Genomic DNA, 15,474 nt, shown 5'->3' with positions numbered 1-15,474 from the left:
AATTTTATATATGGAGAAATAGTTCTAGAGAGAGAAAATAAATTTTTTTAGAGAAAAAACTAAAGAAAAAGTGAAACTTTCTAGAGAAAAAATGAGGATGCAAACTCAAAGAAGGGAGGAAAAGAAGAGAGATAATCTCTCTCCTATTTTCCCTTTTTTTCTTTTCTTTTCTTTTCTTTTTCTTTTTCTTCTTTTCTTCTCTTCTTTTTTTTCTTTTTCTTCTTTTTTCCTTATTTTTCTCTTTCTCTCTTGGTTCCATGGTGAAATAGGGAATTGTTTTCTCCCTTTTATTTTTGGACTAGAGGAGCACAACTAGCACAACTATGACTGACGGTGGCTAGGGTTGCAACGGTGTAGCCCGAAGATCCTAGACTGGTGGTTGGCAATGACCATGATGACAAAAAATCCAAAAAAATATGTGAAAAATTAAAAAAAGTTGGAAATTTAATCGAGACCATTTTTCAACATAATCAAATGGTTTGCCAGCCAGAATCCATAGGCTAACAATTGAGCAAGAAAGGGAGGATGGTTGATCAACTATTATCGACCATTACTTGGCTTTTCCAGTAATGCTTGGCTGCAATTTCCAACGAACACTGTGGAGGCTGTTGGAAAGAAAAGTCTAGCAATTTTGCTAGCTTGAGCCTCAATTTTTTATGAGAAAGAGAGGAAAACTCTTTTCCCTTTAAATAGGGTCAGAGGGGAGGAGTTGATGGGGGTTTCTAACTCTATTTAGTTGTTCGGGAGGAGTCCTCTCTCAATTTTCTCTCTTTTTTAAAGTTTTTTCTATCACTTTAAGATTCATGTAACTGGGTTTACATTGGATTGGGGTATCACATTCTCTGCCCTCCCAAAAAAAAAATTTCTTAAAATTTTTTTTGCTCAAGTTTTTAAAAATTCAAGCTTACTTTTACCTTAACTCATAGTCATTCTTTAATTTCAAAATCAAGTCTTTCATCATAATATCTTTTGAATCAAACTATTAATCTAATCAATTTAAAAAGAATTCAGATTATTATGCTTTTGCTGTATACTCTAATTCAAATCTATCAATGTCCTTATATCAAATCTAAATTTTTAAGTTATGTCATAATTAATAAAGTTATCATCCCAATGTCCCTAGTGTCTACCCGTCTATACTGATGTCTAATTTTATGTGTCATAATTTATCTATTTATACTTTGATACCATATTAATTACTTTGATACTATATTAATTATTACACTCCCAATCCGAGATCGAGAATCAGGGATTGTGGCAACTACCGCATACTCATGGAGAACTCTCTCCAAGGCATCTCATCATGATATCATAAAGCAATAGTGGAATAAAATTTAAATAATTAATATATAATTTTATTTTAAATAACTAAATTAAATATCTTATAAAATAATATTTCATAATTTTTTATCAACTTCAGTAAATCTTAATCCAAAATAAATATATCAAATTCTACTTCTAATTCACTCTCCCAAATAAAATATCCAAATCAAGCTAGTTCTCTAAATCTATAAAAATAGTAAATATAGAGTAATGAGCTAGATAGTCCAGTAAATAATATATACTTTAGATAGATAATTTTAGCAATAATAATATAAGTATACAAGGTGTACCGACTCAAAATATACAATACTAATCAAATAAGATATTCCATACAAATTCATCTTCATTCATAAATCGATTTCTTTCAAAATATCACATTCATCTCGATCAGTCATGAACTAAATCAAAAGATCAATGCATAACTCCTAATGGCAGGGTATCAAATTATCAGTATTTAACCATCTCATTGGTAGAGTATCAAAATATTAGTACACAACCCTCATTGATAGGGTATCAAAGTGATTATTAATAATTAACCACTGCATGGTGGGTATCAAATTACCAATGCACAACCTCCACTGATAGAATATCAAAGTATCAACATTTAATTGCTTCACTAACAGATATCAAAATATCAGTATTTAACCCCCATTAGTAGTCAGACTGTGAGTCAAAATTTATCTCAAATCAATACACTTTTCTCAAAATATATTTCATGTTTCAAGTCAAATGATTCTTAAAACCATGTGACATCAAAATCAATCAGTATGATTCATTTCAAATTAATACATTCGATCATAAATCACTTAGTATTTTAGATAAGAGATATATTCGATAATTCTAAATACCATGTATTAGATTTATAATCATCAATAATTCAATATAGAAAATACTTTGTACTTTGTCAATAAATCTAAAAAAAAGGAAGCATTACTTATCTCACACATACTCTAACAAATTGATATAATTTCATAAATTTTTTTTCAAAATCTTTAACTCATAGATCATATTGCAATATCCCAATGATGGGCATCTTCTTGTCGAGACAACTATACCCCTTTATATAATTGAGTCCAATAATCAGAAAGGACTCATATAATCAAATAAGGCATGATGAAGGGTAGTCCCATCCAATAGACTAGATCCATCCAATCATATTATTTTTATTTTGATCAAGATCAAATTAGGATATAGATGGTTCAATAGAGATTGAGAATGATCAAATCAATATTATTCGACAAAATCAAGATGGAGGCCAATACAATGCTTGATGATCAGAGGTTAATTTGATCAAATAACTTTATTTAATCAAGATCGGATTAAGATATAATTAAATCTATAGAGATCAAATATGATGGTATTTGAATATGCCAAGGTGGGTGTGGCATATGCTGTCCAACAACTATGAATCAGGATCTTTCACTAAGCTCGATCAAAATCATTAAAAAAATATCATTACTCAATCAATCATAAAGAGATAAATTTTATATATAAAGAAATAATTCTAGATAGGAAAAATAAAATTTTTAGAGAGAGAAACTAAAGAGAAAGTAAAACTTTAGTGGGGATGCAAACTTAGAGAAGAAAGAGAGGGAAGAGAGAGAATCTCTCTCTCCCTCCTCTTTTCTCTTTGTTTCTTTTCTTTTCTTTTTCTTCTTTCCTTCTCTTCTTTTCTTTTTTCCTTTTTTCTATTTCTCTCTCTCTCCCTCTCTCAGTTTCAAGGTGAAATAGGGGATGGTTCTTCTCCTTTTATTTTTAGAACAGAAGTGCACCACTAGCATGGTTGTGGTTGGTGATAGCTGGAGCTGCAATGGTATAGCTCGAAGATCCCAAATTGGTCATTGGTGATGACCACCAGTGTTGAAAAATCAAAAAAAATATAAAAAAATCAAAGAAAATAGGGAATTTAATCGAGTCTTTTTTTCAATAAAATTTGATGGTTTGCTGGTCGGTATCCATGGGCTAACAACTGAGAAAGAAAAGGAGGGTGGATCAACTATTGTTGGTCATTACCTGGCTTTTCTGACAATGCTTGATTATGACTTTTGATGAACACTATGGAGACTATCGAAAAGAAAAGTATAGGGATTTCACCTACTTGAGCCTCAATTTTTGATAGGAAAGAGAGGAAAGCTCTCTTACCTTTAAATAAAGCTGAAGGGGAGGAGTTTAACTCCTCTCCAATGAGAGTTTCTAACTCCATTTAGGAGTTGTTTAGGAGAAGAGAGTCTTCTCTTAATTTTTTCTTTTTTAAAAATTTTTTCTATTACTTTAAGATTCGTGTGGTTGGGTTTAGGTTGGATTGAGATATCATATAAATACACTAAGAAAATACTCAAAAAATTTGTGATAGAAAATAGCAAACCAATTGGAACACTAATGAGTCCCTTGTGTAAGCTTGATAAGAATGAAAATGGTAACAGTACTGATAGTAAACTTTATTAAGATTTAATTGGATCTTTATTATATCTTACAGCAAGTAGATTTGATATAATATTTAGTGTATGTATGTATGTAAGATATCAATCTAATTCTAAAGAATCTCATCTATTTACTGTTAAAAGAATACTTAGATATTTAATGATATATTGAAATTGGGTTATAGTATGTTAGATTTTTTTTTTTATTGATTTAATTGAATATTTTTGTTGGTGCAAAAATCCGCTTACGTCGGAGAAGCTGGAGTCACGGTCGCTGCTGGGACCTGCAAAAGAAGTCTAAACCGGAGGTGGGGTTGCTCCGGCAAGACCCTCCGATGCTCAAGTCAGTTCTCTGCCTCAACAAGAATGGAGTGCTCGAACGGAAATTTTAGCAGAGTTTCTAGGTAAAAATGAGAGCTTATAGAATAACGTATCTGGGGTCCCCCTTTTATAGGCGGAGGGAGCAACAGACTGATAGCGATGTCTGTAACCGTCTGGTAGTGGGCTGCCCAGAGTCAGGGGGAGTTTGTTGCGAAGAGTAGTGGGGTGGAATCGTGGCCACCACCGGGACACACCACGTGGAGTCTGTCACAGGGAGTGGAGCAGCGTCCGTTGTCGCGACTTGTCAGAGGATGGAAGAATCACGCGGTATCCGTCGCAGGAAGTGGAGCAGGATCGTGGGCATCATAACGGTCTGCCAGGGAGTAATAAAGCCACGTGAAATCCATCGCAGGAAGTGGAGCAGAGTCGTGGCCGTTACTGCGGCTCGTCAGGGAGCAATGGAGCCATGCAGAATCCATCACAGGAAGTGGAGTAGAGTCATGGCCGTTGCTGCGTCACGCCAGAGAGTGCAGACCTGTCGGCTAAAGTTTGGCTGGAGTGTCTAGCGGAGAGGGGTAGTTAGCTACCCGTTTGAGAGGAGCCCAGAGTCTGGCTCCCGTAAGAGTCCGGACGAAGTCTTCCTTCAGTCGAAGTTGGGGATGAGGTCCGGCTCCCGTGAGAGTCCAGACGGAGTCTTCCCGTAGCCGGAGTCGGAGATGAGGCCCGGCTCCCGTAGGAGTCCGGGCGGAGTCTTCCAGCAGTTGAAGTTGGTGACGGAGCCCGGCTCATATAGGAGTCCGGGCGGAGTCTTCCTGCAATTAAAGTCAGGGGCGAAGTCCGGCTCCCGTAGGAGTCCGGACGAAGCTTACCAGCAGTTGAAGTTGGTGACGGAGCCCGGCTCCCGTAGGAGTCTGGGCGGAGCCTACTTGGCAGTTGGAGTTGTGGGCGGAGTCTGGCTCTCGTAGGAGTCCGGGCGGAGTCTGTCTGCAGCCGGAGTCGGGGATGAGGCCCGGCTCCCGTAGGGGTCTGGGTGGAGTCTTCCTGCAATTAAAGTCAGGGGCGAAGTCCGGCTCCCGTAGGAGTCCGGACGAAGCTTACCAGCAGTTAAAGTTGGGGACGGAGCCCGGCTCCCGTAGGAGTCTGGACAGAGTCCACTTGCAGTTGAAGTCGTGGGTGGAGTCTGGCTCCCGTAGGAGTCCGGACGGAGTCTCTCTGTAGCTGTTGGAGTCGAGGATGAAGCTCGGCTCCCGTAGGAATCCGACGGAGTCTTCCTGTAAAAGTCAGGGGTGAAGTCCGGCTCCCGTAGGAGTCCGGACGAAGCTTACCAGCAGTTGAAGTTGGGGACGGAGCCCGGCTCCCGTAGAAGTCTGGGCGGAGTCCACTTGCAGTCGAAGTCGTGGGCGGAGTCCGGCTCCCGTAGGAGTCCGGGCGGAGTCTGTCTGCGGTCAAAGTCAGGGACGAGGCCCGGCTCCCATAGGGTTCCGAGCGGAGTCTTCCTGCAATTAAAGTCAGGGGTGAAGTCCGGCTCCCGTAGGAGTCCGGATGAAGCTTACCAGCAGTTGAAGTTGGGGGCGGAGCCCAGCTTCCGTAGGAGTCCGGACGGAGTCCACTTGCAGTTGAAGTCGTGGGCGGAGTCCGGCTCCCATAGAAGTCCGGACGGAGTCTATCTGCAGCTGTTGGAGTCGAGGATGGAGCCCAGCTCCTGTAAAAATTCGGGCGGAGTCTTCCTGCAATTAAAGTCAGGGGCGAAGTCTGGCTCCCGTAGGAGTCCGGACGAAGCTTACCAGCAGTTGAAGTTGGGGATGGAGCCCGGCTCCCGTAGGAGTCCGGACGGAGTCCACTTGCAGTCGAAGTCATGGGCGGAGTCCGGCTCCCGTAGGAGTCCGGGCAGAGTCTGTCTGCGGTCGGAGTCAGGGACGAGGCCCGGCTCCCGTAGGGGTCCGGGCGGAGTCTTCCTGCAATTAAAGTCAAGGGCAAAGTTTGGCTCCCGTAGGAGTCCGGACGAAGCTTACCAGCAGTTGAAGTTGGGGGTGGAGCCCCGCTCCCGTAGGAGTCCGGGCGGAGTCCACTTGCAGTTGAAGTCGTGGGCGGAGTCCGGCTCCCGTAGGAGTCCGGACGGAGTCTGTCTGCAGCTGTTGGAGTCGAGGACGGAGCCCGGCTCCCGTAGGAATTCGGGCGGAGTCTTTCTGCAATTAAAGTCAGGGGCGAAGTCTGGCTCCCGTAGGAGTCTGGACGAAGCTTACTAGCAGTTGAAGTTGGGGACGGAGCCTGGCTCCCGTAGGAGTCCGGGCGGAGCTTACCAGCAGTTGGAGTTATGGACGGAGCCCGGCTCACGTAGGAGTCCGGGCGGAGTCCTCCTGCAATTAAAGTTAGGTGCGAAGTCCAGCTCCCGTAGGAGTCTGGACGGAGCTTACCAGCAGTTGAAGTTGGTGACGGAGCCCGGCTCCCCAGCTCCCGTAGGAGTCCGGACGGAGCTTACCAGTAGTTGAAGTTGGTGACGGAGCCCGGCTCCCGTAGGAGTTCGGGCGGAGCTTACCAGCAGTTGGAGTTGTGGATGGAGCCCGGCTCCCGTAGGAGTCCGGGCGGAGTCTTCCATGCGGTTGAAGTTGGGGACGGAGCCCGGCTCCCGTAGGAGTCCGGGCGGAGTCTTCCTGCAATTAAAGTCAGGTGCGAAGTTCGGCTCCCGTAGGAGTCCGGATGAAGCTTACCAGCAGTTAAAGTTGGGGACAGAGCCCAACTCCCGTAGGAGTCCAGGAGGAGTCCACTTGCTGTTGAAGTCGTGGGCGGAGTTTGGCTCCTGTAGGAGTCTGGACAGAGTTTGTCTGCAGCTGTTGGAGTCGAGGATGGAGCCCGACTCCCATAGAAATCCGGGCAGAGTCTTCCTGCAAAAGTCAAGGGGGAAGTCTGGCTCCCGTAGGAGTCCGGACGAAGCTTACCAGCAGTTGAAGTTGGGGACGGAGCCCGGCTCCCGTAGGAGTCCGGGCGGAGTCCACTTGCAGTCGAAGTCGTGGGCGGAGTCTGTCTCCCGTAGGAGTCCGGGCGGAGTCTGTCTGCGGTCGGAGTCGGGGACGAGGCCCGGCTCCCGTAGGGGTCCGGGCGGAGTCTTCCTGCAATTAAAGTCAGGGGCGAAGTCCGGCTCCCGTAGGAGTCCGGATGAAGCTTACCAGCAGTTGAAGTTGGGGGTGGAGCCCGGCTCCCGTAGGAGTCCGGGCGGAGTCTACTTGCAGTTGAAGTCGTGGGCGGAGTCCGGCTCTCGTAGGAGTCCGGACGGAGTCTGTCTGTAGTTGTTGGAGTCGAGGACGGAGCCCGGCTCCCGTAGGAATTCGGGTGGAGTCTTCTTGCAATTAAAGTCAGGGGTGAAGTCCGGCTCCCATAGGAGTCCGGACGAAGCTTACCAACAGTTGAAGTTGGGGACGGAGCCCGGCTTCCGTAGGAGTCCGGGCGGAGTCCACTTGTAGTCGAAGTCGTGGGTGGAGTCCGGCTCCCGTAGGAGTCCGGGCGGAGTCTGTCTGCGGTCGGAGTCAGGGACGAGGCCCGGCTCCCGTAGGGTTTCGGGCGGAGTCTTCCTGCAATTAAAGTCAGGGGCGAAGTCCGACTCCCGTAGGAGTCCGGAGGAAGCTTACCAGCAGTTGAAGTTGGAGGTGGAGCCCAGCTCCCGTAGGAGTCCGGGCAGAGTCCACTTGCAGTTGAAGTCGTGGGCGGAGTCCGGCTCCCGTAGGAGTCCGGACGGAGTCTGTCTGCAGCTGTTGGAGTCGAGGATGGAGCCCGACTCCCGTAGCAATCCGGGCGGAGTCTTCCTATAATTAAAGTCAGGGGCGAAGTCCAGCTCCTGTAGGAGTTCGGACGAAGCTTACCAGCAGTTGAAGTTGGGGACGGAGCCCGACTCCCGTAGGAGTCCGGGCGGAGTCCACTTGCAGTCGAAGTCGTGGGCGGAGTCCAGCTCCCGTAGGAGTCCGGACGGAGTCTGTCTGCAGTTGTTGGAGTCGAGGACGGAGCCCAGCTCCCTTAGAAATCCGGGCGGAGTCTTTATGCAATTAAAGTCAGGGGCGAAGTTCGACTCCCGTAGGAGTTCGGACGAAGCTTACCAGCAGTTGAAGTTGGGGACGGAGCCCGGCTCCCGTAGGAGTCTGGACAGAGTCCACTTGCAGTTGAAGTCATGGGTGGAGTCCGGCTCCCATAGGAGTCCGGACGGAGTCTGTCTACAGCTGTTGGAGTCGAGGACGGAGCCCGGCTCCCGTAGGAATCTGGGCGAAGTCTTCTTGCAATTAAAGTCAGGGGCGAAGTCCGGCTCCCGTAGGAGTCCAGACGAAGCTTACCAGCAGTTGAAGTTGGGGACGGAGCCCGGCTCCCGTAGGAGTCCGGGCGGAGTCCACTTGCAGTTGAAGTCGTGGACGGAGTCCGGACGGAGTCTGTCTGTAGCTGTTGGAGTCGAGGATGGAGCCCGACTCCCATAGGATTCCGGGCGGAGTCTTCCTGCAATTAAAGTCAGGGGCAAAGTCTGGCTCCCATAGGAGTCCGGACGAAGCTTACCAGCAGTTGAAGTTGGGGGCGGAGCCCGGCTCCCGTAGGAGTCCGGACGGAGTCCACTTGCAGTTGAAGTCGTGGGCGGAGTCCAGCTCCCGTAGGAGTCCGGACGGAGTCTGTCTGTAGCTGTTGGAGTCGAGGACGGAGCCCGACTGCCGTAGGAATCTGGACGGAGCCCACCAGTAGTTGAAAGTCGGAGGAGACCTGCAAGGGTCAATCCCGCTGAGAACTTCGGCCAAGGGTATTTTATACCCAACAATTTTGATGCTAATTTTATGGGTAATAAACTTGATAGAAAAAGTATTAATGGAACATGTCAACTTGTAGGAGTTAACTTAATCTTCTGATTTAGCAAGAAATAAAATTTGATAACATTATCAATAAAAAAATTGAATATATTAAAACTGAAAGTTATTGTACTTAAATCTTATGGATTAAGCAACAACTAGAGGATTATAGCATTATATTAAATAAAACTCTCATAAGATATGATAATACTAGTACTATAAACTTAATTAAAAATTCAATTTAGTACTCAAGAACTAAATATATTGGAATAAGACATCAATTCATAAAAGATCATATTCAAAATGGTAATGTCATACTTGATTTTGCATGCATTGATAAACAACTAGATGATATCTTTACCAAACCTTTAAGTGAGAAAAATTTAGTTTCATTAGAAAAGAATTAGGAGTGTGTGACCCATTTGACTAAACCTTATCCTAACTATCTTTCTCTTTCCATGAAACTCTTAAATTTGATCATCTCTTTAATCTAAATTGATTAATTTTATATTTATTTTCCTTTATTTGGACTTCCTTGAGTCGTCTCATGCTTTAAAGTGTTAAATTTTCTTCTAAAAATGTAACATTTTCATGCCTGAGACTAAACTCAAGTTGACTCATAGTTTAGTTCAGGATGACTCCAACTCAAGCTGACTCTTGTAGAGAGCTCGAGTTGACTCCAGATTGGGACCACTTGTTTAAAAGATGAGATGTTCCTTTCTATTTCACTCCTATCCTTTTATTGTTTGCCTTAGAAACCCCCAAATAGTTCTCCAAACTTTCTTTGGGCCCCTCTCTTGTCTCTTCCTTGATTTTTACTTGTTTTCTGTATGATTGAGCATGGATGACCCTAAAAAGTAACTGGCTTACCGATTGAAGCGATCAAGGGGAGAAAAGCAGGGCAAACGAAGGTCAAAAGCAAAAAATGATCAAGAATATTTCCATATTCCAGTGAGTCTACCCTCTCCCTCCCCCTCTTCATCATTTGGTGCATCCCTAGCTAGCAGATTCATGACAACTAGAATGAAAATAGATTTTAGGTTCTTGGAAAAAGAGGGCTTTTCTATTGGACAAAAGATAAAAGAGCAAGGATGGAAATTCCTTTGTTCATTAGACCTACCTACCTATCCTAGCCTAGTTTGAGAGTTCTAGAGCAGCCTCAGATGTGGTTCAGGTGGAGTGGAAGCCACAGTGAAGGGAGTTTGGATCATTATCATGGAGCAATAGTTTGCAAGAATGTTGTCGATGTCTTGCCAGGAAATGACACCTACAAGATTATTAGATAGAGAAGAGGCACTGAAATTAGTATTGGAGATCTCGAAGGCAGATGTGATGGAGGAGCTCTATGTGAGCCAGCTTTCTACAGAGATGAGGCTTCTTCACTGCATTATTAGGATGATCTTATTTTTAAACATGGGTTAGTTTGACTTTGTAGCAGAGAGGAATCTAATCATCATGATGCACATCTTTTAGAGTATTTCGCTTAACTTATCGGTGCTAATGTTTACCTATATAAGAGAGGCAATGGGGAGAGTGAATGTCTACCTATCTTCTGGCATGCATTAACATGGTCTTCTTGAAAGAATAGTGTCCGGCAAGCTAACTGTATGGATGATGCGATGGAACTTTTCTATGTTATCTTCTTACTCATGGATATGACAGTATTTATTTAATAATAATATAAGGCATTGGTTTCATCATATGATGTATCTTATTTATGACTTAATTAAGATTATGATGAATTTCATAGATTAAGACAATGATTTTAGGGTCATGATGAGATCATGCTAGTAAGACCTAAAATCTTGATAATTCTAATCTAGAATATTTTCAATCGTAGGATCATTGAGTCAGAAATTAATGGTACTGATAAGATTAGACATCCTATGTATGCTTGATGGAAGAGATGATTGATCTTACAATCACTTATGTGGAGACACTAATACAAAGATATGGGTGCTTATTAGAGAATGAGTTCACTGAACTGATCCACAAAGAGAATATCTGATGGATTCTTATAAGCATATCAAAAGATGATTCTCTGATAGGAGTGGTGTAAGTAATTCTTAGACCTTAGATTACCATAGTACCTTATATATATGGGTTTATGCTTTAGTCCATATCCTGGCATAACTCTTTAAGATATGTATGGAATGTTCTGAGCATAATGAAGTATGCACAAAGGTTGTGAGTGGTTAATAAGGAATTGATCACTCTTTATAAGAGAAGATAACATCCTATGTAGTCTCATAGAATACTGACTCAGAAAGTCTTTAGCAAAAATAGGATAAAAATTAAAAAAAAATTCTAATATTTTATTAACCAAGTCATCATCATTAGATCGAGATATATATGGATAGCTATTTGAGCTTGATATAATTTCATACCCATGACTTATTTGGGGTATTGTGTAATTGAAGGATTGAATTATATAATAACTTTTCAGAAAAAGATATTTTGATTATTTTATCAAAATTCTATAACTTCTGAATAGTCATGACATATTGCTAGATATCAATCTTAACTTGTAGATTATTATGAATTAAAGAGTTTATTTTAGTAATTACTTAGAAGAGTTTTAATTAATTATAATATAAGCTTAACATATTTTGGGCCTAATTGATTAGAAGAGTTCTAATTAAGTTAGGTTAACATGAGTCTGGACCTATGCTGGCTAGATGCAGAACCCAATGAATCATACACAAAAGAGAATCAGTCAAGAGCTTAAGATTAGACCTTGGAGAATCTAATTAGATTTATGTGAAATCCTAGTGAGGGCCATAAGCATGCTAGCATATGTAAAATCCTAACTAATCCCTCAAAAACTTTGATTAGTCAAAGGTTGATTTGTTAAAGATTGACATGTCAAAGGTTTGATGCATTAAAGGTTAACACCAAGAAGACTTCTCATGCCATAAAGAGATAATGTCCAAAGAGTTTGGATGCCTACCCATCTTTCTTCCTATAAAAGAGGAGTTAACGCCCCTCTTGAAAATCAATAAAAAGGCTCACACCCAAAAGGTTTGGATGTCCAAGCCTCTAATGTGAACATACCTCATGCCCCACATGACAATGTCTCATGCCTGCGAGAGGTGTCATGTGAAACTATTTCATGCCCAAGAGCCTCACGCCTCCTTATGATATCTCATGCCCAAAGGTTGGTGCATGATAAAGGAAGAAAGAAAAAGAAAGAGGGTGTGCTAGATTCCTTGAGAAGGGATTCAAGAAAAGGATGAGGGGAGTCCTTGATCTATTCCTATGTAGATCACCATTGGAGGGTATCCACTTGAATGTCTTATGGAAATCAATCTTGGAGGTATCCTCATTTCCTTTCATGTTTTATTGCTATCCCTCTATATGTTTGATTAATCATCAAGACGATCTTAGATTTGGGGTTCGGATCATATATATTCAATCATTGATGTATGATAAAAATTTTAAAATTTCCACCATCCACTGCGCATCTAAATCTCAATAGTAGCATCAAAGCCATCCTTGATTGATTCAATCAAACTTTATATTATTGTTATAATATGGATTAGATCTAGTTCATAATATATCATAATCAGAATTATTTTTGTATAATATTTAATTGCTAGTTTGTTGCATCAATTGTCAAAAATAAAATTATTTTGTGCATGATTAGACCTTGGTATGAGATGTCAAGGGTTGTTAACTTATATGACAAGTTGGGGCAGCCTTCTATCTTTAGAATTTTGCCATGGAAAGGCTGCCTCGCACATATGATATACGAGGCAAGGGCTGTTGCAACAACAAAAAATTTCTAGCAATAGAGAGTTATTCAGGGGCATCCTAAAGCCCATTTGCCTTGGTTAGAAGTTTCATGGCTGAAAATTTTGGTTGAAGGAGGCATGCCACAATGTCCCACAGTCCAACAGTTGGTGGCTAAAAATTGATCAATAGAAGAAAGTTGTAGCAAAATCAATCCTAGGATTTTGGATGAATTTGATGTTGATTAAAATTCATTATCCTAATGAGATTAGGATTTGTGATTGAAGATCAACTCAAATTCATAGTCCTAATTAGATTAGGATTCTTGCTGAATTAAAGTTGACCAAATTTTCATTATCCTAATTGGATTAGGATTTGAATCATAATTGACTAAATATTTACTAACCTAACTAGATTAGGATTTGTTTAAAGGTTAGTTGACTTAAGTCACATGTTGATATATGGTTGACCCATAATTGACATTGGGTCACGAGTTGAACCCAAATCAAAATCCAATACTAGTTAGTCCAATAGTTAGACCAAGAACACATGTAAACCTTAGATGGGCCTAGAGCTCATAAATTAAACATCATAATGCCTTCATGACATATATATGAATGATCCCACAATTAGAATAATATAAATAGTTAAAATTCATGTATTATATTAATGTTATATATTGCATGATGGATGGTTATGGACTAAAGCACCCATGTGATGGATGAACGAATGAATATATCTATGATGCATGGATGGATGAATGAATGTATCTACAGAGATGAAGCTTCTTCACTACATTGTTGGGATGATCTTATTTTTTAAGATGGGTCGGTTTGACTTCATATCAGAGAGGGATCTAATCATCATGATGCATGTCCTCTACAGTATTCCACTCAACCTATCGATGCTGATGTTTATCTATATGAGAGTGACAGTGGAGAGAGCGAAGGCCTACCTATCTTATGTCATGCATTAACATGGTCTTTCGAGAGTTCAAGGTACCTCTCGATGGAGAGACTATGAGAGTTCTAATGCACCTCCGACACCTACAAAAGTGGTCACTATGTCGGATATATAGGCTACCACAAGTTGTAGGAGAGATGGGTTAGGAGGAACTCTAGATAGAAGAGATAGAGAGAGGAGGCGAGCTAAGTAGAGTGTAGCTAGAGTCATCTCGTCTACTAACGGCAGAGCATCAGACTCCCATAGTAGTAGTACCTACTGATCTACCTACTAGCGACACCTGTAGGAGCCTTAGAGCCTATTTAGCCTTCACATGGTTAGACGATTATCAAATGGGGAGGATTGAAGAGCTTGTGTTGGATGGACTGAGGATAGCGCGAGAGTAGACTAAGGTATATCAAGCACACTAGATCGCTTCACTGGTTCAAACATAGCTTCAAAATTTGAGTGAGGTGGCCAGACTATCTAATCAGATTAGTACTTTAGAGCAGCAAGACAGGCCAAAGGATCACATTGACATACCTACATTGGCTCAGGAGGCTGCTTGTCTAGGGAGGATCGAGGCAGGAGTTGGTCAGATATAGATTAAGATCAAAGATCTTGGAGTCTCTCAGCACTCTGGCATAGTTTCTTTTTTGACCATGATGGACAGCTTGGTGGCACAGTTGGAGAGCATCACACCAAGAGTCACCACTGCAACAACCACCAAAGGTCGACGTCGACGACATCTCCAAATCAATCTTCTTCTTAGAACCAGCTAATCCAACATGCTTAGCCATCCCTGACCTCCCAGTGATCCCAGCCTACTCCTAGAGCATCTTTTAGGACTTACACTAGGTCTGACGTAAGCTTTCCAGTACACCCTAATGGTCTATCTAGTAGAACTAGGAGTCAGAGGACTGGTGCCTCATCTTCTGAGGCACACTCATCCTCACCTATAGACTTTCCCTCTGATGAGGACTAGGTTTAGGATTTCTAGATGTTTCATAGATGATTTACTCTATTTCTACTATGTTATGTGTTTTATCTTTGCTATTATGTATTAATAGTGTGCTGTATTAAAACTCCTTTTGTACATAGTACACTCATTTTACTTGTAAAGATACATATTTATATAAAGCAATGAAGTCTTTCCTTTATATATATCTCTTATAATTTGTCTATGCTTTATCCTTTTAATCGATGATAAAAAGGAGAAGAGATATGAAGCAAATAATGAAGAAAACAATGAATAACTCATAGCACATTTACTGAATTAATTATTTAAAAAACAATAATTGAAGAATTAATAAATTTATTGAATAATTATTAAAGTATCGATGAAATTATTAAATTTTTGGAACATTAATAAACTAAATGGGTATATTGAAATAAATTAGATAAAAATAGAGTAGTCATAAAAAATAAGACTAGATTAGTGGCTAAAAGAATCAAGAAGAAGAAATTGATTTTAATAAAACTTTTGCTCCCGTTGCTAAATCAGAGGCTATCGGATTGTTGCTTGCATTTGCATGTTTCATGAATTTCAAAATTTATCAAATGAATATTAAAAGTATATTTTTAAATGAATATATTACTGAGGAGGTGTATTTTGAATAATATCCAGATTTAAAAATTATGCTTTCTCAAATCATATTTTTCAAACTAAATAAAATATTATATGAATTGAAACAAGCATCTTGTGCACAATAAGAAAGATTAAGTAAATTTATGCTTGATAATAAATATACTAGACAAAATATAGATACACTATTTTTAAAGAAAAAAATGATAATTTATTGATAATGCAAATCTATATAGATGATATTATATTTGGTGCTACTAATGAATCTCTTTGTCAAAAGTTTGCTAAGTAAATATAAAAAAAGTTTGAGATAAGTATAATAGGAGAACTAAATTTTTTT

This window comes from Elaeis guineensis, chromosome 6, assembly GCF_000442705.2.
Source record: "Elaeis guineensis isolate ETL-2024a chromosome 6, EG11, whole genome shotgun sequence".
Classification (NCBI taxonomy): Eukaryota; Viridiplantae; Streptophyta; class Magnoliopsida; order Arecales; family Arecaceae; genus Elaeis; species Elaeis guineensis.
This window is presented reverse-complemented; position numbering follows the sequence as displayed.